General features: G+C 47.5%; 1 long non-coding RNA gene across 1 annotated transcript; it reads left to right on the forward strand.

Moving 5' to 3' along the window:
- Positions 1-1,148: 1,148 nt before the first annotated feature.
- Positions 1,149-4,279, forward strand: LOC122380782. Its single transcript, XR_006256383.1, has 2 exons — positions 1,149-1,200; positions 3,439-4,279. It is a non-coding gene; the product is annotated as an uncharacterized LOC122380782 (long non-coding RNA).
- The last annotated feature ends 21,240 nt before the right edge of the window (positions 4,280-25,519 follow it).

Genomic DNA, 25,519 nt, shown 5'->3' on the forward strand with positions numbered 1-25,519 from the left:
TCGTTTGGTGGCGGGCGTTTTTGCTGCGTTTACAAAGGTGCTTGCTCAAACAACCTGCGGTCCCGCGATGCGGAGCCCGGCATCGCAGATGCCGGTAACCGCAGGTTGTTTGAAAAGACAAACACTATTCGTTAGAATTGTGTTTTTCTATTGAAAAACAACCGGAGCGGTCCTTCTCCGGGCTATGTTTTGCATGTCTGGCCGCGAATTGGGGCAACTTGGGTCAGGCCTAAACTTGTGGCTCGATTTTCTTAAAAATTTCAGTGTATGGGCTCCCGCAGGCGATCTACCTGTTGGCACCGGTCGCTACTCGCTTAAAACCTCGTGGCACGTGGCACGTGCGATTCCATTTTCCCCATGTTAAGTCAACGGGGTTTTGGACACTTTTTGCGCGATCGGGAATAGCGGAAAAACGAGCCAAGGAAGAGGTGGTTTTCTTCCCAGCATTTTATGGCAAACACGTTTGGGTACACGCTGGTGTGCGCCGTATACCCCTCAGAACTTCGTAACGTGTCTTTGCACGAGGTCAAAGTTGAATTTTTTTCGCTCCCCATGTTAAGTCAATGGGCGTTTTTGCAGAGACTTTTTCATTCGCTCATTGTACAAAATTATATGATACGATTTTGTTTAAACTTTCAGGACTTGTTGAGAAAAGACCATAGAACATGGTGTTATGCTTCGTTAAGCTGTCAGAATTCGTTTGCTCTTTTGAAGCTCGTTTAAAAATGAAAAATTTTAACTTTGAAAGTCAATGGGAGCGTCTTTGATGCTTAATAACTTTTTACGTTTAAGATATGTTTAAGTCAAAAGTTGATATTTTATACAACTTTTGATGCTCTTTCCAATGATATATAGAACGTTATTGCACGTTGTTCCGTTTTCCTGGTGTTGTCCATCTGAACTTGTCAGTCACGTGACCCATTTGACCTTCGGATCCAATTCTGGTAGTCAATTCTGGCGCTTTTGTTACCATAGCGAAATATGTAACGCCGTGTTCACAGTTTACTGACGACGAAGGTCCTGCTTAATCTGGCAAATAGCGTTCGAGAACTGCGGCCAAGCCCCGCTGATCTTGAACGTGATTGGTCGGTGGGCGTAAAGAATCTCCGTCGTCAGGGAGACTGCGAACACGGGGTAAACCAAGGAGTAAACAATCTGTGCGTGGAATGGGGAGTGGTGAATGTGGAACGGCGATGATAGGTGCTGATGTCGTCGATTTTTATTTATACTGTTATCCTTATTATACATTCTGATCATTTTTTATGTTCAGGAGTTTTCTCTGTTGATTTAACATCAAAAACGGTGTGTTTAACTGTTATTGCCAAGTGCCATATTGATATTGAAATTGGGGTACAATTCAACATTCTGATTCACTGGTTTTCTATGGCCTGTTGTGTATCATATTATTGGTAATGTGAATATAGGTACTCCAAACGGCAAACACTGCTATTTTCTGGTATATATTAATGTTTGACCTGATTTTATATTATTGGTAATGTGAATATAGGTACTCCAAACACTGCTATTTTCGGGTATATATTAATGTTTGACCTGATTTTACTTCACTTCACCTTATATTTTTTGCAGGAACAGTTATCACAGCATTATTGTGCAAAAATAAGGGTGGTGTATCACAGCATATCACAGCACTCTGCCAGCCGCTTTTGGCTTCCATAGAGACATCAACAAGCCTATACCTCCAACACTACCGGAGGTTGACGCTAGCTCACGCGGAATGCGCTGGCAGCGGCTGGCAGCGCGCCCATGAAACACAGCCAGGGGTTTCTTCTGTAAAGTCATTGTTGTCTAGGTACATGGGCCTTTACCAATTGTTAACAGCTATAAAAATTGGAATTAAAAATGTTCAGGTATTATGAGCATCAGCTAAACAGGGAAGAGGATTCGGCTTCAGCCCATCTTGCAACGCCTCAATGAAATTTAACGAGAAACTTAAATTGAGGGAGCAGCTACTCAACTGTGGTAAAGCCCATAAATCCTTGTGGATTTACCTACATACCTGAGGTAAATCCACAAGGCACCTTGAGTTCAAAATATGAAGTGACAACAAGCGAAATATAGCAGAAATTGGGACTTAAAGGAGCTTAGAAATAATCTGCTTAGTTCATTTGAAATGTATTGTTACCCACTTTCTAACCATGCATATTTTTGTGTCTTGTGAGGTCTCATATAGCAATAAAAATAGAAAAGTTATACAAGAGCAGTGACATGCATAGTTTGCTTGTGTTGTCACAACTTTGTACAATATTTCCAGCTTTATAATATGCAGTTATCAGTCACATTGGGCATCACACATGTATTTTTTTTTCTGCAGGAGGGAAGACACAGGAGGGAACTAGTGACTCATGTTTTTGCTTCTATCGCTTCACCCCTGGGGAATCAGTTCCTGCACCCCTTGAATATAATGGTCACCAAGGGGTGCTGTCCTGACACGTTCACTTTCTGTTGAGAAGGTTAGAACAAACACCATGTGTGTCATTTAGTTGCATATATAATACTTCAATGTTAAGTCTGCATGAAGTCTGAAGTCTAGCCACTCTTAATCCTAGGTTGTCGTGACGTTAATCTAGCCTGGGTGGATATTTTGCTGTGCTAAAAGCACGGACTCCGCTACGCCCCAGTACGGCGGCTGGGGCGCCTCCCCTGGAGGAAAACGGCGCCGGGGAGGGGGACGGACACTGTTACACTTGCGGTTTTTTGTGTGGGGTAGCGTATACTCTTCTTACAAGTATTTACTATGGACAATGCTTGCGGGTGACCTCCACTGCACGTGACACGTGTAAAACGGAGAGGTGTCACTTTTGTTACGGAGCGAGCGAAGCGAGCGAAGTCTTTCCTTAGATTAACGGAAATTTCTGAGTATGAGCGGCCGGCCGGCCGGCCGGCCGGCCGTGCGGACGCTTTTGCGAGGCTTATAGGCGGCGTGATGCCCCAAAACGGATATTGCGGCGCCGTCGATTGACGCACGAGGGTGAAATTTTCACGACTCGTGGGTCATGTAATTCAACAGGTCGTATTAGCTTTTGGGCACGATTCGGCCGGGGGTGCGCCCGTGGCGCGTGCTCATGTGCGCCATAGGGTTAACATTAAAAACGGCAAAAACAGGCTATTGCTCCAGATGGTCCGACCACTACAACCCCATATGATGCACTCTTGGCTGCATCCCCACCCCACCCTTTCCCCTTACAGTATGAAGTATGAAAAACAGTGATTTTTTACTGGAGCTGCAAAGTGTGCCTTTGAACCACCTTATGATTTACTAGTATCTAATGTATTTGTCCATCAGGATCAGTTATCTAATGGCAGTAGACTGTTGTCTTCACATACTTCATATCTATTTTGGCTACTGCATTGTGTTCTGTAAAAAAAAAATATGGAAAACGTTTTGGATGTAGTTTTTAGTAGAATGCTTCTTTACAGATCCCGAAAGAAGATAACTGCTTGTTTTCTTCACCGCCACCAGTCTACCTGCTCTCTGCACACTCGGCAGAGCGCGGCAGGGCACCCCACGGAGCTGCACTAGTCACATCCGGGCCCCACGCCGGTCGACGGCCGATGCGATGGAGGCACTACTCCGAGGCACTACTGGGAGGCCTGCGGCGCGGACGACGGATGCGGCAGTTGGTCAAGACACGGCAGCCTACTCGAGGTGCTTCTCGCCTGGAGGACGCAGGCGAATCGCGTTATCCTAGCTGTGCCTCGTCATGGTGCGATGAGCCTTAATAGACTAATGCATATTCTTCCTTTGGTTGTAATTCATTTGCTGCTGCCCGCTGGGCTAAGGAGTAACTCTGTGCGCCTACTTTGTGCAGACGCTCGTCCAGTGCCGCCCTTCGTTTGCCGCACATATCTTTATTTATTCTTTGTTACAATTCCGTCTTTGGTCATTTTTTTTTTACCATGGGGGCACTTGAAAGTTTTGTTTTTAAATCTGTGGACATTGAACCTGGAATCGGTTTTTTGTCGGATTTCGGTTTTGTTTTTGCACTGTGGAAATATCTCGTTCAATATTTTTTTAAGATAGGGCGTGTTAAAACTTTTAGTCTCATTACTCCTCTGTGCATTCTAAAGTACTATAATGTGCATCTCAAGTGTTTGGTGCTGTACTGTTATTATTTATGGTTAATCCAGTGCTGATTTATGGTTAATCCAGTTTTTATTCGATTGAATCGTTGTGTGTAATGTGCATGACATCCGCGTACCGCCTGTAGCAGTGTTATATATTTTCATTTATGCTGGAAAATAATAACTTTCTTGTTCATTGGCTTTATTCGATGACAGAGACGTGCCAGATGACTGGGGCTGCGACTTGACTTGGTAGTTGTTAACGGTGCAAACTTCAACCATCAAGCATGATGTGGAAACGTCACATTCCGTTATCAAATCTTCGTACCGTAAATACTGAATAAGATCAATACTAGGCTGGAGCTTGCTAGAAAAACCGTGCACTGACAACGGCGAGTGGTGGACCTGAGTAGCGGCCGGGAGGCAGGGAAGTCAGCCAATTGTCAGATGTCTATTTCTTCACACATCTTTATTCTTTACTTTACACCGTCATAGACGTAATGCAATTATCGGAGCATGAAGTGGTGTATTGCCCTTATTACACCCTTCCAGTAAGTATCCAATGCCCATCCATCCACTTTCCGCAGGTGCAGGAGCAAGGGAGAGCGAAATAATTTTTATCGTCACTCACCTCACGCCCAACTGCTAGGCGAAAAGCCAGTACTCGCAATGTTTCAATCTTATTTAAGAAAAAAAGCAAATGTATCGGCTATAAATGCGTCGTGTTCCCTGCGGTAATACTATTAGTTTAACCCGGCACCGCCTGGGCTATTTCCGTACCCACGACAGCCTGGGGGGGGGGTCGCATCCGACCCCCCCCCCCCCCCTGTGTGGCCGCTGGACCCAGGACACCAGGTGTCTCAACCGCGAAAGGTACGAAAACGTATTTCTTACGGAGAGCGGCATATCGGACGCGCTTGCGTTCTTCCGCAAAGCGAGCGGCGCTACCAGGGCTCAAGGCAGAGCTGATGACAGCAGTTGCAGAGAAGCGGTGTCGCAGCAGGTGGCGTCCCATATCAGGCTCATTCCTCGGCTGAAAGGGAAGAGCGTTATCCCATCGGGACGTCGGCCGTCACCTCTGTCAAGGCCGGTGGGCTCTAAAACACTCTCGAGCCCTGTGCTGCTCTCGCCCGCACATGGGGGGGGGGGGGGTGGTTGCCACCCATCCCCCCAGGTAGTCTTTCTGCTCTGCACTCAACATTTTTAGAGCTAGAAGGCCGATTTTTCGTATAGCTGCTCCTCTATCCTTTCTTGATGTCCACTGAAAATTTCAAGTTTGTGATTTTTGGTTTCGGAGATATGACCTTGTTTTTGAGGTCATGTCATGACCCAAATGGCCAATTCTCAACATCTTGCGTTTGCCATGGGCCTTGTGAGCTTTTGACACCCTGATTTCGGCCTTTTTTGCCAGTCTTACCTCCCACCTATCATGGAACATGTTGTTCGACGATGTACAGGGGTCAAGGTCAGGGTCAAGGTCAACCTAGGTCATCTAAGATAATTGCTTTTTAGGCAAGCCGAATTTACTTTTTGTGAAGTTTTTTGATTGCATTTTTGGTAAAAGCTTCTCAGATCATGATTTCATGTAATATGGACCCAAAAACAATCGGTGCACACATCAGTATTCAGTATACACACAGACACACACAGACATACAAACACATAATTGACCTTGACCTAACTTGACCTGAAATGACCTCAGCCAGGGGCGGATCCAGAAAATCTCCAAGGGAGGGGCCATTAGAAACCAGGAGGCCCCCATAATCCCACCTGTTGGAGGCCCCATCTTCCCACTTGTTGGGCCCCCCCCCAAAAAAAAACTTAACCGCAGGTTGTTTGAAAAGACAAACACTATTCGTAACCGCAGGTTGTTTGAAAAGACAAACACTATTCGTTAGAATTGTGTTTTTCTATTGAAAAACAACCGGAGCGGTCCTTCTCCGGGCTATGTTTTGCAAGTCTGGCCGCGAATTGGGGCAACTTGGGTCAGGCCTAAACTTGTGGCTCGATTTTCTTAAAAATTTCAGTGTATGGGCTCCCGCAGGCGATCTACCTGTTGGCACCGGTCGCTACTCGCTTAAAACCTCGTGGCACGTGGCACGTGCGATTCCATTTTCCCCATGTTAAGTCAACGGGGTTTTGGACACTTTTTGCGCAATCGCGAATAGCGGGAAAACGAGCCAAGGAAGGGGTGGTTTTCATCCCAGCATTTTATGGCAAACACGTTTGGGTACACGCTAGTGTGCGCCGTATACCCCTCAGAACTTCGTAACGTGTCTTTGCACGAGGTCAAAGTTGAACTTTTTTCGCTCCCCATGTTAAGTCAATGGGCGTTTTTGCAGAGACTTTTTCATTCGCTCATTGTACAAAATTATATGATACGATTTTGTTTAAACTTTCAGGACTTGTTGAGAAAAGACCATAGAACATGTTGTTATGCTTCTTTAAGCTGTGCAAATTCGTTTGTTCTTTTTAGGCTCGTTTAAAAATGAAAAATTTTAACATGGAAAGTGAATGGGAGCGTCTTTGCTGCTTAATAACTTTTTACAGTTGAGATATATTTAAGTGAAAAGTTGATAGGTTATACAACTTTTGATGCTCTTTCCAATGATATATACAACTTTATTGCACGTGGTGCCGTTTTTGAGAAATATAGTAAAAAAGCACGACATTACCGAGATTTGAGCTCAGACCTATATCGTTACGGTGTCAGGCGGACACGAGGACAGGTGGCGCCGCCGCCGCCCGCATAGCGGCGGGAATGTGAACTAACCTGTTTACCAGAGGGGTGTTCACGGGCACCGCACACTGCTGCGTGCGCTGTGTGCGGTGCGTCCAGCAGGCGTGGGGGTAGGGGATGGGTAGGCGGTTCTGACGTCACGGCTGCGTGCGGTGGACGGTCCGCTGTGGCCAGTCCCGACCGGCCACAGCGATCGCTGTGTGCGGTGACGGAAGGCTGACGTAGGGACGCAGTGGGCGGAGCTTGGAGGCTATGTGCGGTCCGACCGCACACAGGGCCCGTGAACAGCCCTCTGATCTATGGTATGGTACCATCGGGGGACCGGCCGCCGTCGGCACCATTTCGGGACTTTGCATCGCAATAAAAGGCTTATTTACAATTGAAAATGGACTAGCGAGAGTCGTTATGGAATCAGAATTTGATGCTCTACAAAACTAGGCTATTTTCATTGTGATGGCATCACAGACTACACCGCTAAACCCAATAAAGCAGATTTATGTCGCGTCATCGATGATTACATATAATGTTTCTTTGATATATATGTAGTCGGGTCTTTCAGCTGCGTCCCTCCCCTCCCTCGCCGCGCCGGCGGGTCGGCCATCCGCGGCTTGCCGCCCGCCGGCTGCTGGCCGGTCAGCTGGCCGGTCAGCTGGTCGCCCGCGGCTGTCGGTGCAGTGCGGGATGCCTACTTGCGGGGGGCCGTCGTGGCGGCGGCCCGGGTGGACTGGGCGAGCAGTGAGTTGGGGAGCGCTGCGCTGTCGGTGCTCTAGTTTGTATTGCGTTCGCATGATACGGCTTGAGCCAATACAGAGTGAACTGATTGAGCTGAGCAAGTCTTTATATACATTGAAAAGTAAAGCACTTTTTACTGCATCTACGGTGAGATGCTAGATAAAATTTATGGTCTAATGGTACCCATTACTTAACAATTAAGTGAATCATTTCGTCGCTAAACTCTCGTAAATTCGTATGTCCGCCTCACTATGGAGTTTGGACCGTAACGTATGGCCTTTGCTCAGACAGTATACGAACAGGTGACGGGGATACCTCCCATAGAAGGATGCGACACGATTTTACTGCTAAATAGCGGCCGGCCGCCGTGGGGACGTTTTTGTACGACTTATATCTCGGCAACCACTGGGCTGATACACGTGCGGTTTTTTGTGTGGGGTAGCTTTTTCCCTTCTTTCACATAGTGTGCTACTCTCGATGCATATGGGTGACCCCTAACGCACGTTCCACGTGCAAAGCCAAGAGGTGCCTGTTTTGTAATAAGCGCAATAGCTCGCGGTAATTACTGGGCCGATTGCGCTAAAACTTGGCATGGAGGTAGACACTTTCCAGGCGATGCATTTCCATGTGTCTTGGTAGGGGTGCAACTGCACGTGCGCACGTGCAGGGTGACGCTTCCAGATCTCGAGAACGGCTGGACCGATTGTGTTCAAATTTGGCATAACGCTTGATACCGATCAGTAGGTTGCAGTCATTTAGTATGTATTTCCATGTGCCACGATTGGGGTGCAACTGCACGTGCGCACGTGCAGGGTGACGCTTCCAGATCTCGAGAACGGCCGGGCCGATTGAGTTCAAATTTGGTACACCGCTAGAGACCGATTAGTAGGGTGCCGACTGCCGTGCGCAAGTCAGTTTGGACCCATCTTGCACGTGCGCACGTGCAGGGTGACGCTTCCAGATCTCAAGAACGGCTGGACCGATTGCACTCAAATTCGGCAAACATCTAGAGATCGATCAGTAGGGTGCCGTGCACAAGTCAGTTAGTATGTGTTTCCATGTGTCACGGTTGAGATGCAACTGCACGTGCGCACGTGGAGGGGTCGTTTCAAGATCTTGAAAACGGCTGGGCCGATTGAGCTCGAATTTGGTACACCGCTAGAGACCGGCGAATAGGGTCCCATGCACAATGCAATTGGACACAGCTTGCACGTGCGCACGTGCAGGGTGACGCTTCCAGATCTCGAAAATGGCCGAGCCGATTACACTCAAATTTGGCACACCGCTATAGTAACCGCAGGTTGTTTGAAAAGACAAACACTATTCGTTAGAATTGTGTTTTTCTATTGAAAAACAACCGGAGCGGTCCTTCTCCGGGCTATGTTTTGCAAGTCTGGCAGCGAATCGAGACATCTTGATTGGGGCCTAGACGAAATGTACAATCTTCGTAAAAAGTTCAGTGTATGGGCTCCCGGAGGCGATCTACCTTATGGCACCGGTCGCTACTCGCTTAAAACCTCGTGGCACGTGGCACGTGCGATTCCATTTTCCCCATGTTAAGTCAACGGGGTTTTGGACACTTTTTGCGCGATCGCCAATGGCGGGAAAACGAGCCAAGAAGGAGGTGGTTTTCTTCCCAGCATTTTATGGCAAACACGTTTGGGTACACGCCAGTGTGCGCTGTATACCCCTCAGAATCTCGGAACGTGTCTTTGCACGAGATCAAAGTTGGAATTTTGCTGTGTCCCATGTTAAGTCAATGGACGGCGATGTCGAGACTTTGCAGAGACATTTTCATTCGATCTTTGTACAAAATTTTAGAGATAGATTTCGCCCAAACTCTGATATCTTGTAGAGGAAAGAGCGTAGTACATGCTGGTATGCTTCGTTAAGCTGGCAGAAATCGTTTTTTCTTATAAAGTTTATTTGAAATTTAAATTTTTTAACATGGAAAGTCAATGGGAGCGTCTTTGTTGCTTAATAACTTTTTACGTTGCAGATGTATCAAAGTGAAAAGTTAATAAAATATACAACTTTCGATGCTCTTTCCAACAATGTATAGAACGTCACTGCACGATGCGCCGTTTCTAAGAAAAGTTGTAAAAAAGCAGGGCTCGACTGTGACTTGAACCCAACCACATTAAAATATACGAACAGGTGACGGGGATACCTCCCGTGTGCGGATGCGACACTGATTATTGCTAAATATTAGCAGTCGGCCGCCGTGGGGGCGCCTTTACAAACCTTATATCTCTGCAACCACTGGACCGATTCACTCGCGCTCTTTTGTGTGGGATAATTTCTTCCTTTCCCAAACGTAGTGTGCTACTCTCGATGCGTATGGGTGACCCCTAATGCACGTGCCACGTGCAAAACGAAGAGGTGTCAGTTCGGTAGCAAGTGTAATAACTCTAGTTATTTTGCCGAATACGCTGATCCTTAGCATGGATGTAGGCACCCGCCCCGCAATGCATTTCCATGTGTCACGGTTGGGGTGCCGCTGCACGTGCGCACGGGCAGGGTGACGCTTCCAGATCTGGAGAACGGCTGGGCCGATTGTGATCAAAGTTGGCACACCGCTAGGGCTCGGCGAGTAGGGTGCCGTGCACAAGTCAGATGGGTCCCAGTTTGCACGTGCGCACGTGCAGGCTGACGCTTCCATATCTCAAGAACGGCTGGACCGACTGTGCTCAAATTTGGCATACCACTAGAGACTAGTTAGTAGGGTGTACCCAGTTTGCACGTGCGCACGTGCAGGCTGACGCTTCCATATCTCAAGAACGGCTGGACCGACTGTGCTCAAATTTGGCATACCACTAGAGACTAGTTAGTAACCGCAGGTTGTTTGAAAAGACAAACACTATTCGTTAGAATTGTGTTTTTCTATTGAAAAACAACCGGAGCGGTCGTTCTCCGGGCTATGTTTTGCAAGTCTGGCAGCGAATCGAGACATCTTGATTGGGGCCTAGACGAAATGTACAATCTTCGTAAAAAGTTCAGTGTATAGGCTCCCGGAGGCGATCTACCTTATGGCATCGGTCGCTACTCGCTTAAAACCTCGTGGCACGTGGCACGTGCGATTCCATTTTCCCCGTGTTAAGTGAACGGGGTTTTGGACACTTTTTGCGCGATCGCCAATAGCGGGAAAACGAGCCAAGGAAGAGGTGGTTTTCTTCCCAGCATTTTATGGCAAACACGTTTGGGTACACGCTAGTGTGCGCTGTATACCCCTCAGAATCTCGGAACGTGTCTTTGCACGAGGTCAAAGTTGGAATTTTGCTGTGTCCCATGTTAAGTCAATGGACGGCGATGTCGAGACTTTGCAGAGACATTTTCATTCGATCTTTGTACAAAATTTTAGAGATAGATTTCGCCCAAACTCTTATATCTTGTAAAGGAAAGAGCATAGTACATGCCGTTATGCTTCGTTAAGCTGGCAGAAATCGTTTTTTCTAATAAAGTTCGTTTGAAAATGAAAATTTTTAACATGGAAAGTCAATGGGAGCGTCTTTGTTGCTTAATAACTTTTTACGTTACAGATATATCAAAGTGAAAAGTTAATAAAACATACAACTTTCGATGCTCTTTCCAATAATGTATAGAACGTCACTGCACGATGTGCCGTTTTTAAGAAAAGTTGTAAAAAAGCAGGGCTCGACTGTGACTTGAACCCAACCACATTAGAGTATACGAATAGGTGACGGCGATACCTCCCGTGTGCGGATGCGACACTGATTATTGCTAAATATTAGCAGTAGGCCGCCTGTGGGGTGCCTGTACAAACCTTATATCTCTGCAACCACTGGACCGATTCACTCGCGGTCTTTTGTGTGGGATAGCTCCTTCCTTTCTTACACGTAGTGTGCTACTCTCGATGCGTATGGGTGACCCCTAATGCACGTGCCACGTGCAAAACGAAAAGAAGTCAGTTCAGTAACAAGTCTAATAACTCTGTAGTTAGTTTGCCGATTGCGCTGATACTTGGCATGGTTGTAGGCACCCGCCGCGCAATGCATTTCCATGTGTCACGGTTGGGGTGCCGCTGCACGTGCGCACGGGCAGGGTGACGCTTCCAGATCTCGAGAACGACTGGGCCGATTGTGATCAAAGTTGGCACACCGTTAGGGCTCGGCGAGTAGGGTGCCGTGCACAAGTCAGATGGGACCCAGTTTGCACGTGCGCACGTGCAGGCTGACGCTTCCATATCTCAAGAACGGTTGGACCGACTGTGCTCAAATTTGGCATACCACTAGAGACTAGTTAGTAGGGTGCCGTGCACAAGTCAGTAAGTATGTATTTTCATGTGCCGCGGTTGGGGTGCAGCTGCACGTGCGCACGTGTAGGGGTCGTTTCCCGATCTTGGAAACGGCTGGGCCGATTCAGATTAAATTTGGTACATCGCTAGAAACCGGCGAATAGAGTGCCGTGCACAAGTCAATTAGGGCCCAGGCTGCACGTGCGCACGTGCAGGGTCACGCTTCCAGATCTCGAAAACGGCCGGGTCGATTGCACTCAAATTTGGCACACCGCTATAGACCGGCGAATAGGGTGCCGTGCACGTCAGTCCGTAGCACACCGACTCCGGTCTGCACGTGCAAGGCTCATCCTCTCGTTTGGCGGCGGGCGTTTTTGCTGCGTTTCCAAAGGTGCTTGCTCAAACAACCTGCGGTCCAGCGATGCGGAGCCCAGCATCGCAGATGCTGGGCTCCGCATCGCGGGACCGCAGGTTGTTTGAGCAAGCACCTCTGTAACGCCGCTAAAGGTGTGCCGAATTTGAATGCAATCAGCCCAGCCGTTTCTGAGATCTGAAAGCCTCACCCTGCACGTGCGCACGTGCAAGCTGGGTCCCAAATGACTTGTGGACGGCACCCTAGTTGCCGGTCTCTAGCGGTGTACCGAATTTAAGCTCAATCGGCCCAGCCGTTTTCAAGATCTGGAAGCGACCCCTACACGTGCGCACGTGCAGTTGCACCCCAACCGAGACACATGAGTATACATACTAACTGACTTGTGCACAGCACCCTACTAACCGGTCTCTAAAGGTGTGCCGAATTTGAATGCAATCGGCCCAGCCGTTCCTGAGATCTGGAAGCGTCACCCTGCACGTGCGCACGTGCAACCTGGGGCCCAGCAGACCTGTGCAAGACACCCTACTACGCGATCTCTAGCGGTGTGCCAAATCTGAGCACAATTGGCCCGGCCGTTCTCGAGATCTGGAAGCGTCACCCTGCACGTGCGCACGTGCAGTTGCACCCCAATCGTGGCACATGGAAATGCATACTAAATGACTGCAACCTACTGATCGGTATCAAGCGTTATGCCAAATTTGAACACAATCGGTCCAGCCGTTCTCGAGATCTGGAAGCGTCACCTTGCACGTGCGCACGTGCAGTTGCACCCCTACCAAGACACATGGAAATGCATTGCCTGGAAAGTGTCTACCTCTATGCCAAGTTTTAGCGCAATCGGCCCAGTAATTACCGCGAGCTATTGCGCTTATTACAAAACAGGCACCTCTTGGCTTTGCACGCGGAACGTGCGTTAGGGGTCACCCATATGCATCGAGAGTAGCACACTATGTGAAAGAAGGGAAAAAGCTACCCCACTCAAAAAACCGCACGTGTATCAGCCTGCAGTGGTTGCCGAGATATAAGTCGTACAAAAACGTCCCCACGGCGGCCGGCCGCTATTTAGCAGTAAAATCGTGTCGCATCCTTCTATGGGAGGTATCCCCGTCACCTGTTCGTATACTGTCTGAGCAAAGGCCATACGTTACGGTCCAAACTCCATAGTGAGGCGGACATACGAATTTACGAGAGTTTAGCGACGAAATGATTCACTTAATTGTTAAGTAATGGGTACCATTAGGTAGGCCATAAATTTTATCTAGCATCTCACCGTAGATGCAGTAAAAAGTGCTTTACTTTTCAATGTATATAAAGACTTGCTCAGCTCAATCAGTTCACTCTGTATTGGCTCAAGCCGTATCATGCGAACGCAATACAGACTAGAGCACCGACAGCGCAGCGCTCCCCAACTCACTGCTCGCCCAGTCCACCCGGGCCGCCGCCACGACGGCCCCCCGCAAGTAGGCAACCCGCACTGCACCGACAGCCGCGGGCGACCAGCTGACCGGCCAGCTGACCGGCCAGCAGCCGGCGGGCGGCAAGCCGCGGATGGCCGACCCGCCGGCGCGGCGAGGGAGGGGAGGGACGCAGCTGAAAGACCCGACTACATATATATCAAAGAAACATTATATGTAATCATCGATGACGCGACATAAATCTGCTTTATTGGGGTTAGCGGTGTAGTCTGTGATGCCATCACAATGAAAATAGCCTAGTTTTGTAGAGCATCAAATTCTGATTCCATAACGACTCTCGCTAGTCCATTTTCAATTGTAAATAAGCCTTTTATTGCGATGCAAAGTCCCGAAATGGTGCCGACGGCGTCCGTTCCCTCGATGGTAAGTACCATACCATAGATGGTAAACAGGTTAGTTCACATTCCCGCCGCTATGCGGGCGGCGGCGGCGCCACCTGTCCTCGTGTCCGCCTGACACCGTAACGACATAGGTCTGAGCTCAAATCTCGGTAATGTCGTGCTTTTTTACTATATTTCTCAAAAACGGCACCACGTGCAATAATGTTGTATATATCATTGGAAAGAGCATCAAAAGTTGTATAAAATATCAACTTTTGACTTAAATATATCTATAACGTAAAAAGTTATAAAGCAGCAAAGACGCTCCCATTGACTTTGCATGTTAAAAAAAAACTTCTTTAAACGAGCTCAAAAAGAACAAACGACACTGAACTTTTTACGAAGATTGTACATTTCGTCTAGGCTGCGACCAAGATGTCTCGATTCGCGGCCAGACTTGCAAAACATAGCCCGGAGAACGACCGCTCCGGTTGTTTTTCAATAGAAAAACACAATTCTAACGAATAGTGTTTGTCTTTTCAAACAACCTGCGGTTACCGCAGGTTGTTTGAGCAAGCACCTTTGTGAACGCAGCAAAAACGCCCGCCGCCAAACGAGAGGATGAGCCTTGCACGTGCAGACCGGAGTCGGTGTGCTACGGACTGACGTGCACGGCACCCTATTCGCCGGTCTATAGCGGTGTGCCAAATTTGAGTGCAATCGGCCCGGCCGTTTTCGAGATCTCGAAGCGGAACCCTGCACGTGCGCACGTGCAAGCTGGGTCCCAATTGACTTTTGCACGGCACCCTTTTCGCCGGTCTCTAGCGGTGTACCGAATTTAATCTGAATCGGCCCAGCCGTTTCGAAGATTTGGAAGCGACCCCTACACGTGCGCACGTGCAGCTGCACCCTAACCGCAGCACATGAAAATACATACTTACTGACTTGTGCACGGCACCCTACTAACCAGTCTCTAGTGGTATGCCAAATTTGAGCACAGTCGGTCCAGCTGTTCTTGAGATATGGAAGCGTGAGCCTGCACGTGCGCACGTGCAAAGTGGGTCCCATCTGACTTGTGCACGGCACCCTACTCGCCGAGCCCTAACGGTGTGCCAACTTTGATCACAATCGGCCCAGCCGTTCTCGAGATCTGGAAGCGTCACCCTGCCCGTGCGCACGTGCAGCGGCACCCCAACCGTGACACATGGAAATGCATTGCGGGGCGGGTGCCTACATCCATGCCAAGGATCAGCGCAATCGGCAAAATAACTACAGAGTTATTAGATCACAATCGGCCCAGCCGTTCTCGAGATCTGGAAGCGTCACCCTGCCCGTGCGCACGTGCAGCGGCACCCCAACCGTGACACATGGAAATGCATTGCGCGGCGGGTGCCTACATCCATGCCAAGTATCAGTGCAATCGGCAAACTAACTACAGAGTTATTAGACTTGTTACCGAAGTGACACCTCTTCGTTTGGCACGTGGCACGTGCATTAGGGGTCACCCATACGCATCGAGAATAGCACACTACGTTTGGGAAAGGAAGAAACTATCCCACACGAAAGACCGCGAGTGAATCGGCCCAGTGGTTGCAGAGATATAAGGTTTGTAAAGGCGCCCCCACGGCGGCCGACTGCTATTATTAAGCAATAATCAGTGTCGCATCCGCACACGGGAGGTATTGCCGTCACCTGTTGGTATGCTCATTGTGGTTGGGTTCAAGTCACAGTCCAGCCCTGCTTTTTTACAACTTTTCTTCGAAACGGCACATCGTGCAGTGACGTTCTATACATTATTGGAAAGAGCATCGAAAGTTTTATATTTTATTAACTTTTCACTTTGATATATCTGCAACGGAAAAAGTTATTAAGCAGCAAAGACGCTCCCATTGACTTTCCATGTTAAAAATTTTAAATTTCAAATTAACTTTATAAGAAAAAATGAGTTATGCCAGCTTAACGAAGCATAACGGCATGTACTATGCTCTATCCTCTACAAGATATAAGAGTTTGGGCAAAATCTATCTCTAAAATTTTGTACAAAGATCGAATGAAAATGTCTCTGCAAAGTCTCGGCATCGCCGTCCATTGACTTAACATGGAACACAGCAAAATTCCAACTTTGACCTCGTGCAAAGACACGTTCCGAGATTCTGAGGGGTATACAGCGCACACTGGCGTGTACCCAAACGTGTTTGCCATAAAATGCTGGGAAGAAAACCACCTCCTTCTTGGCTCGTTTTCCCGCCATTCGCGATCGCGCAAAAAGTGTCCAAAACCCCGTTGACTTAACATGGGGAAAATGGAATCGCACGTGCCACGCGCAAAAGACTTCTTAGCGAGTAGCGACCGATGCCATCAAGTAGATCGCCTGCGGGAGCCCATACCCTGAACTTTTTACGGAAATTGAGCGATTCGTCTAGGCCCCAATCAAGATGTCTCGATTCGCTGCCAGACTTGCAAAACATAGCCCGGAGAAGGACCGCTCCGGTTGTTTTTCAATAGAAAAACACAATTCTAACGAATAGTGTTTGTCTTTTCAAACAACCTGCGGTTACAGCATCTGCGATGCTGGGCTCCGCATCGCGGGACCGCAGGTTGTTTGAGCAAGCACCTCTGTAACGCCGCAAAAACGCCCGCCGCCAAACGATAGGATGAGTCTTGCACGTGCAGACCGGAGTGGGTGTGCTACGAACTGACGTGCACTGCACTCTAATAACCGGTCTCTAGCGGTGTGCCAAATTTGAGTGCAATCGACCCGGCCGTTTTTGAGATCTGGAAGCGACACCCTGCACGTGCGCACGTGCTATCTGGGTCCCAATTGACTTGTGCACGGCACTCTATTCGACGGTTTCTAGCGATGTACCAAATTTAATCTGATTCGGCCCAGCCGTTCCCAAGATCGGGAAACGACCCCTACACGTGCGCACGTGCAGCTGCACCCCAACCGCGGCACATGAAAATACATACTTACTGACTTGTGCACGGCACCCTATTAACCAGTCTCTAGTGGTATGCCAAATTTGAGCACAGCCGGTCCAGCCGTTCTTGAGATATGGAAGCGTCAGCTTGCACGTGCGCACGTGCAAACTGGGTCCCATCTGACTTGTGCACGGCACCCTACTCGCCGAGCCCTAACGGTGTGCCAACTTTGATCACAATCGGCCCAGGCGTTCTCGAGATCTGGAAGCGTCACCCTGCCCGTGCGCACGTGCAGCGGCACCCCAACCGTGACACATGGAAATGCATTGCGGGGCGGGTGCCTACATCCATGCCAAGGATCAGCGCAATCGGCAAAATAACTACAAAGTTATTACACTTGCTACCGAACTGACACCTCTTCGTTTTGCACGTGGCACGTGCATTAGGGGTCACCCATACGCATCGAGAGTAGCACACTACGTTTGGGAAAGGAAGAAGCTAACCCACACAAAAGACCGCGAGTGAATCGGTCCAGTGGTTGCAGAGATATAAGGTTTGTAAAGGCACCCACAGGCGGCCGACTGCTAATATTTAGCAATAATCAGTGTCGCATCCGCACACGGGAGGTATCGCCGTCACCTGTTCGTATACTCTAATGTGATTGGGTTCAAGTCACAGTCGAGTCCTGCTTTTTTACAGCTTTTCTTAAAAACGGCACATCGTGCAGTGACGTCCTATGCATCAGTGGAAAGAGCATCAAAAGTTGTATATTATATTAACTTTTCACCTATATATCTTACTAAAGCTAAAAGTTATAGAGGAATAAAGACGCTCCCATTGACTTTCCATGTTAAAAAATTTAAATTTCAAATAAACTTTATAAGAAAAAACGATTTCTGCCAGCTTAACAAAGCATACCAGCATGTACTACGCTCTTTCCTCTACAAGATATCAGAGTTTGGGCGAAATCTATCTCTAAAATTTTGTACAAAGATCGAATGAAAATGTCTCTGCAAAGTCTCGACATCGCCGTCCATTGACTTAACATGGGACACAGCAAAATTCCAACTTTGATCTCGTGCAAAGACACGTTCCGAGATTCTGAGGGGTATACAGCGCACACTGGCGTGTACCCAAACGTGTTTGCCATAAAATGCTGGGAAGAAAACCACCTCCTTCTTGGCTCGTTTTCCCGCCATTGGCGATCGCGCAAAAAGTGTCCAAAACCCCGTTGACTTAACATGGGGAAAATGGAATCGCACGTGCCACGTGCCACGAGGTTTTAAGCGAGTAGCGACCGGTGCCATAAGGTAGATCGCCTCCGGGAGCCCATACACTGAACTTTTTACGAAGATTGTACATTTCGTCTAGGCCCCAATCAAGATGTCTCGATTCGCTGCCAGACTTGCAAAACATAGCCCGGAGAAGGACCGCTCCGGTTGTTTTTCAATAGAAAAACACAATTCTAACGAATAGTGTTTGTCTTTTCAAACAACCTGCGGTTACCGCAGGTTGTTTGAGCAAGCACCTTTGTGAACGCAGCAAAAACGCCCGCCGCCAAACGAGAGGATGAGCCTTGCACGTGCAGACCGGAGTCGGTGTGCTACGGACTGACGTGCACGGCACCCTATTCGCCGGTCTATAGCGGTGTGCCAAATTTGAGTGCAATCGGCCCGGCCGTTTTCGAGATCTCGAAGCGGAACCCTGCACGTGCGCACGTGCAAGCTGGGTCCCAATTGACTTTTGCACGGCACCCTTTTCGCCGGTCTCTAGCGGTGTACCGAATTTAATCTGAATCGGCCCAGCCGTTTCGAAGATTTGGAAGCGACCCCTACACGTGCGCACGTGCAGCTGCACCCTAACCGCAGCACATGGAAATACATACGAACTGACTTGTGCACGGCACCATACTAATCGGTCTCTAGAGGTGTGCCGAATTTGAGTGCAATCGGTCCAGCCGTTGTTGAGATCTGGAAGCGTCACCCTGCACGTGCGCACGTGCAAGATGGGTCCTATCTGACTTGCGCACGGCACCCTACTAACCGGTCTCTAGCGGTGTACCAAATTTGAACTCAATCGGCCCGGCCGTTCTCGAGATCTGGAAGCGTCACCCTGCACGTGCGCACGTGCAGTTGCACCCCAACCGTAGCACATGGAAACGCATGGTTCGGTGTGTGCCTACAACCTTGTTAAGTTTCAGCGCAATCAGCCCAGCACTTACCGTGTTATTGTCATAACAACAAAAGTGACACCTGTCCGTTTTACACGTGTCACGTGCAGTACGGGTCACCTGCACGCATCGTGCGTAGTAAAATACTTGTAAGAAGGGTATAAGCTACCCCACACAAAAAACCGCAAGTGTATCGGTCCAGTGGTTGCGGAGATATAAGTCGTACAAAAACGTGCCCACGGCGGCCGGCCGCCAATAGTTAGCATTAAATCGCATCCTTCTATGGGAGGTATCCCCGTCACCTGTTCGTATACTGTCTGAGCAAAGACCATATATAGCTGTGAGCTCAAATCTCGGTTATGTCGTGTTTTTTTACTAAATTTCTCAAAAACGGCACAACGTGCAATAACGCTCTATATATCATTGGAAAGAGCATCAAAAGTTGTATATCCTATCAACTTTTCACTTAAATATATCTTCAACGTACAAAGTTATTAAGCACCAAAGACGCTGCCATTGACTTTCCATGTTAAAAATTTTCAATTTTAAACGAGCTTAAAAAGAACAAACGAATTCTGACAGCTTAACGAAGCATAACAACATGTTCTATGGTCGTTTCTCAACAAGTCCTGAAAGTTTAAACAAAATCGTATCATATAATTTTGTACAATGAACAAATGAAAATGTCTCTGCAAAAACGCCCATTGACTTAACATGGGGAGCGAAAAAAGTTCAACTTCAAAGTCGTACTACAAAAAATATCGACTTCTTACGGGTATACGGTACACAGGGGCGTGTACCTGAACGTGTCGGTCATAAAATGGTGGGCAGCAAGCCATACCTTGTTCCGCGATTTTTTCCGCTATTCCCGATCGCGCAAAAAGTGTCCAAAATCCCGTTGACTTAACATGGGGAAAATGGAATCGCACGTGCCACGTGCCACGAGGTTTTAAGCGAGTAGCGACCGGTGCCATCAGGTAGATCGCCTGCGGGAACCCATACCCTGAACTTTTTACGAAAATCGCAATGCACGTTTAGGCCCCGGTCAAGATGTCTCGATTCGCTGCCAGACTTGCAAAACATAGCCCGGAGAAGGACCGCTCCGGTTGTTTTTCAATAGAAAAACACAATTCTAACGAATAGTGTTTGTCTTTTCAAACAACCTGCGGTTAGGCCGGCCGGCCGGCCGGCCGCTCATACTCAGAAATTTCCGTTAATCTAAGGAAAGACTTCGCTCGCTTCGCTCGCTCCGTAACAAAAGTGACACCTCTCCGTTTTACACGTGTCACGTGCAGTGGAGGTCACCCGCAAGCATTGTCCATAGTAAATACTTGTAAGAAGAGTATACGCTACCCCACACAAAAAACCGCAAGTGTAACAGTGTCCGTCCCCCTCCCCGGCGCCGTTTTCCTCCAGGGGAGGCGCCCCAGCCGCCGTACTGGGGCGTAGCGGAGTCCGTGCTTTTAGCACAGCAAAATATCCACCCAGGCTAGATTAACGTCACGACAACCTAGGATTAAGAGTGGCTAGACTTCAGACTTCATGCAGACTTAACATTGAAGTATTATATATGCAACTAAATGACACACATGGTGTTTGTTCTAACCTTCTCAACAGAAAGTGAACGTGTCAGGACAGCACCCCTTGGTGACCATTATATTCAAGGGGTGCAGGAACTGATTCCCCAGGGGTGAAGCGATAGAAGCAAAAACATGAGTCACTAGTTCCCTCCTGTGTCTTCCCTCCTGCAGAAAAAAAAATACATGTGTGATGCCCAATGTGACTGATAACTGCATATTATAAAGCTGGAAATATTGTACAAAGTTGTGACAACACAAGCAAACTATGCATGTCACTGCTCTTGTATAACTTTTCTATTTTTATTGCTATATGAGACCTCACAAGACACAAAAATATGCATGGTTAGAAAGTGGGTAACAATACATTTCAAATGAACTAAGCAGATTATTTCTAAGCTCCTTTAAGTCCCAATTTCTGCTATATTTCGCTTGTTGTCACTTCATATTTTGAACTCAAGGTGCCTTGTGGATTTACCTCAGGTATGTAGGTAAATCCACAAGGATTTATGGGCTTTACCACAGTTGAGTAGCTGCTCCCTCAATTTAAGTTTCTCGTTAAATTTCATTGAGGCGTTGCAAGATGGGCTGAAGCCGAATCCTCTTCCCTGTTTAGCTGATGCTCATAATACCTGAACATTTTTAATTCCAATTTTTATAGCTGTTAACAATTGGTAAAGGCCCATGTACCTAGACAACAATGACTTTACAGAAGAAACCCCTGGCTGTGTTTCATGGGCGCGCTGCCAGCCGCTGCCAGCGCATTCCGCGTGAGCTAGCGTCAACCTCCGGTAGTGTTGGAGGTATAGGCTTGTTGATGTCTCTATGGAAGCCAAAAGCGGCTGGCAGAGTGCTGTGATATGCTGTGATACACCACCCTTATTTTTGCACAATAATGCTGTGATAACTGTTCCTGCAAAAAATATAAGGTGAAGTGAAGTAAAATCAGGTCAAACATTAATATATACCCGAAAATAGCAGTGTTTGGAGTACCTATATTCACATTACCAATAATATAAAATCAGGTCAAACATTAATATATACCAGAAAATAGCAGTGTTTGCCGTTTGGAGTACCTATATTCACATTACCAATAATATGATACACAACAGGCCATAGAAAACCAGTGAATCAGAATGTTGAATTGTACCCCAATTTCAATATCAATATGGCACTTGGCAATAACAGTTAAACACACCGTTTTTGATGTTAAATCAACAGAGAAAACTCCTGAACATAAAAAATGATCAGAATGTATAATAAGGATAACAGTATAAATAAAAATCGACGACATCAGCACCTATCATCGCCGTTCCACATTCACCACTCCCCATTCCACGCACAGATTGTTTACTCCTTGGTTTACCCCGTGTTCGCAGTCTCCCTGACGACGGAGATTCTTTACGCCCACCGACCAATCACGTTCAAGATCAGCGGGGCTTGGCCGCAGTTCTCGAACGCTATTTGCCAGATTAAGCAGGACCTTCGTCGTCAGTAAACTGTGAACACGGCGTTACATATTTCGCTATGGTAACAAAAGCGCCAGAATTGACTACCAGAATTGGATCCGAAGGTCAAATGGGTCACGTGACTGACAAGTTCAGATGGACAACACCAGGAAAACGGAACAACGTGCAATAACGTTCTATATATCATTGGAAAGAGCATCAAAAGTTGTATAAAATATCAACTTTTGACTTAAACATATCTTAAACGTAAAAAGTTATTAAGCATCAAAGACGCTCCCATTGACTTTCAAAGTTAAAATTTTTCATTTTTAAACGAGCTTCAAAAGAGCAAACGAATTCTGACAGCTTAACGAAGCATAACACCATGTTCTATGGTCTTTTCTCAACAAGTCCTGAAAGTTTAAACAAAATCGTATCATATAATTTTGTACAATGAGCGAATGAAAAAGTCTCTGCAAAAACGCCCATTGACTTAACATGGGGAGCGAAAAAAATTCAACTTTGACCTCGTGCAAAGACACGTTACGAAGTTCTGAGGGGTATACGGCGCACACCAGCGTGTACCCAAACGTGTTTGCCATAAAATGCTGGGAAGAAAACCACCTCTTCCTTGGCTCGTTTTTCCGCTATTCCCGATCGCGCAAAAAGTGTCCAAAACCCCGTTGACTTAACATGGGGAAAATGGAATCGCACGTGCCACGTGCCACGAGGTTTTAAGCGAGTAGCGACCGGTGCCAACAGGTAGATCGCCTGCGGGAGCCCATACACTGAAATTTTTAAGAAAATCGAGCCACAAGTTTAGGCCTGACCCAAGTTGCCCCAATTCGCGGCCAGACATGCAAAACATAGCCCGGACAACGACCGCTCCGGTTGTTTTTCAATAGAAAAACACAATTCTAACGAATAGTAGTGTTTGTCTTTTCAAACAACCTGCGGTTACTCTACTAACCGGTCTCTAGCGGTTTGCCAAATTTGAGTGCAATCGACCCGGCCGTTTTCGAGATCTGGAAGTGACACCCTGCACGTGCGCACGTGCAACCTGGGTCCCAATTGACTTGTGCACGGCACTCTATTCGCCGGTTTCTAGCGATGTACCAAATTTAATCTGAATCGGCCCAGCCGTTTCCAAGATCGGGAAACGACCCCTACCCGTGCGCACGTGCAGCTGCACCCCAACCGTGGCACATGAAAATACATACTAACTGACTTGTGCACGGCACACTACTAACCAGTCTCTAGCGGTATGCCAATTTTGAGCACAGTCGGCCCAGCCGTTCTTGAGATCTGGAAGCGTCAGCCTGCACGTGCGCACGTGCATAACGGGTCCCATCTGACTTGTGCACGGCACCCTACTAACCAGCCTCTAGCGGTGTGCCAAGTTTGATCACAATCGGCCCAGCCGTTCTCGAGATCTGGAAGCGTCACCCTGCCCGTGTGCACGTGCAGCGGCACCCCAACCGTGACACACGGAAATGTATTGCCCGGCGGTTGCCTACATCCATGCCAAGTATCAGTGCAATCGGCAAAGTAACTACAGAGTTATTAGACTTGTTACCGAACTGAGACCTCTTCGTTTTGCATGTGGCACGTGCATTAGGGGTCACCCATACGCATCGAGAATAGCACACTACGTGTAAGAATGGAAGAGGCTATCCCACACAAAAGACGGCGAGTGAATCGGTCAAGCAGTTGTGGAGATATAAGCTTAGCAAAGGCGCACCCACAACGGCCGACTGCCAATAATAAGCAATAATCAGTGTCGCGTCCGCACATGGGAGGTGTCCCCTTCACCTGTTCGTATACTATGTGGTTGGGTTCAAGTCACAGTCGAGCCCTGCTTTTTTACAACTTTTCTTGAAAACGGCACATCGTGCAGTGACGTGCTATACATCGTTGGAAAGAGCATCGAAAGTCGTATATTATATCAACTTTTCACCTATATATTACTAACGATAAAAGTTATAGAGGAATAAAGACGCACCCATTGACTTTCCATGTTAAAAATTTTCATTTTCAAACGAACTTTATTAGAAAAAACGATTTCTGCCAGCTTAACGAAGCATACCAGCATGTACTATGCTCCTTTCTCTACAAGATATAAGAGTTTGGGCGAAATCTATCTCTAAAATTTTGTACAAAGATCGAATGAAAATGTCTCTGCAAAGTCTCGACATCGCCGTCCATTGACTTAACATGGGACACAGCAAAATTCCAACTTTGACCTCGTGCAAAGACACGTTCCGAGATTCTGAGGGGTATACAACGCACACTGGCGTGTACCCAAACGTGTTTGCCATAAAATGCTGGGAAGAAAACCACCTCTTCCTTGGCTCGTTTTTCCGCTATTGGCGATCGCGCAAAAAGTGTCCAAAACCCCGTTGACTTAACATGGGGAAAATGGAATCGCACGTGCCACGTGCCACGAGGTTTTAAGCGAGTAGCGACCGGTGCCATAAGGTAGATCGCCTCCGGGAGCCCATACACTGAACTTTTTACGAAGATTGTACATTTCGTCTAGGCCCCAATCAAGATGTCTCGATTCGCTGCCAGACTTGCAAAACATAGCCCGGAGAACGACCGCTCCGGTTGTTTTTCAATAGAAAAACACAATTCTAACGAATAGTGTTTGTCTTTTCAAACAACCTGCGGTTACTGGGACAAAGACAAGACAAACACTATTCGTTAGAATTGTGTTTTTCTATTGAAAAACAACCGGAGCGGTCCTTCTCCGGGCTATGTTTTGCAAGTCTGGCAGCGAATCGAGACATCTTGATTGGGGCCTAGACGAAATGTACAATCTTCGTAAAAAGTTCAGTGTATGGGCTCCCGGAGGCGATCTACCTTATGGCACCGGTCGCTACTCGCTTAAAACCTCGTGGCACGTGGCACGTGCGATTCCATTTTCCCCATGTTAAGTCAACGGGGTTTTGGACACTTTTTGCGCGATCGCCAATGGCGGGAAAACGAGCCAAGAAGGAGGTGGTTTTCTTCCCAGCATTTTATGGCAAACACGTTTGGGTACACGCCAGTGTGCGCTGTATACCCCTCAGAATCTCGGAACGTGTCTTTGCACGAGATCAAAGTTGGAATTTTGCTGTGTCCCATGTTAAGTCAATGGACGGCGATGTCGAGACTTTGCAGAGACATTTTCATTCGATCTTTGTACAAAATTTTAGAGATAGATTTCGCCCAAACTCTGATATCTTGTAGAGGAAAGAGCGTAGTACATGCTGGTATGCTTCGTTAAGCTGGCAGAAATCGTTTTTTCTTATAAAGTTTATTTGAAATTTAAATTTTTTAACATGGAAAGTCAATGGGAGCGTCTTTGTTGCTTAATAACTTTTTTCGTTGCAGATGTATCAAAGTGAAAAGTTAATAAAATATACAACTTTCGATGCTCTTT

Source organism: Amphibalanus amphitrite, unplaced genomic scaffold (genome assembly GCF_019059575.1).
Source record: "Amphibalanus amphitrite isolate SeventyFive unplaced genomic scaffold, NRLGWU_Aamphi_draft 000106F_arrow, whole genome shotgun sequence".
Taxonomy (NCBI): domain Eukaryota; kingdom Metazoa; phylum Arthropoda; class Thecostraca; order Balanomorpha; family Balanidae; genus Amphibalanus; species Amphibalanus amphitrite.